We start from the raw sequence: 1,143 nt of genomic DNA, 5'->3' as shown, positions 1-1,143 counted from the left end.
GATAGATAGATAGATAGATAGATAGATAGATAGATAGATAGATAGATAGATAGATAGATAGATAGATGATAGGCAGGTAGATGATAAAGAGATAGATAGATGACAGAGATGGATAGAATACAGATATATAGGATGTATATACATATATACTATATATCTATGTGCTGTATAGACATAGCTATATAATATATAGATATAGATATAGCTATATAGTATATAGATGATCATAGTATATAGATACTATATATAGTATAGATAGATATTAGCATATAGATATGATAAGGTTTGGGGAAAAAGACAAAAGATACTATGCATCTATATACCATCATCTATCTATCTATCTATCTATCCATCTATCTATCTATCTATGTATCATTTGTAATAATTGTTGCATTTTGTCTTCCCCATTAGACTCTTCAAGAGAAGGGACAGTCCTTTTCCTTTCTTTGTATCCCCAGCATTTAACATGGTGCCTGGCACATAGTAGATGTTTAATAAATGCTTGTCAGCTGACTGATTGCCTATCTGACTGACTAAGCTTCTGTCACAGTCTGAGCTGAGCAACTTTTCTGCCTCCCTGCTGTGTCTTAACCTTTCTCTAATGCTGCTGCTTTGTGTGAATGCCTTTCAGAGTCTTAAATGACAGCCTCCTAACTCTCATAGATTCACCTTTAACTTAGAAAGTCACAATGTCCCAGATTTCCCCTATCAAATTTATAGTCTTTTGAAAATTATAAATTATACCTCAGTCTCCAAAAGTTAATGTGATTTCTCATTTTCTTCCTTTTACCCTCTTTAGGCATAAATCATACATATGCAAATTAGCTTACATACCCATCATGCCTTAGTTCTGAAGTCTCCAACAAGGCAGTATGTATGTCTCTCTGGGTGCCCTTGAAACTATGTTTCTTTACAATCATATTTTTATCATTTTTAAATGAATAAAACATCTTTCTCTGTCTATAACATCAAGTTGTTGCCCCACAAGACAGGCATCACTCCACATTGTTGATGAGTTCCCTGTCCTCCCTTCTGTACCACAGATCATTTTCTTTCTAAAACTTTCCAAAATCCCATTTGAAAGCTCTGTTTCTTCATGCACATATTTTAGCAGTGTAGTTAAAGTTTAAAACAAATTTGTTT

This window comes from Vombatus ursinus, unplaced genomic scaffold, assembly GCF_900497805.2.
Source record: "Vombatus ursinus unplaced genomic scaffold, bare-nosed wombat genome assembly UNPS02009975.1, whole genome shotgun sequence".
In the NCBI taxonomy this organism is placed as follows: Eukaryota; Metazoa; Chordata; class Mammalia; order Diprotodontia; family Vombatidae; genus Vombatus; species Vombatus ursinus.
Note: the sequence above shows the minus strand (reverse complement) of the source record.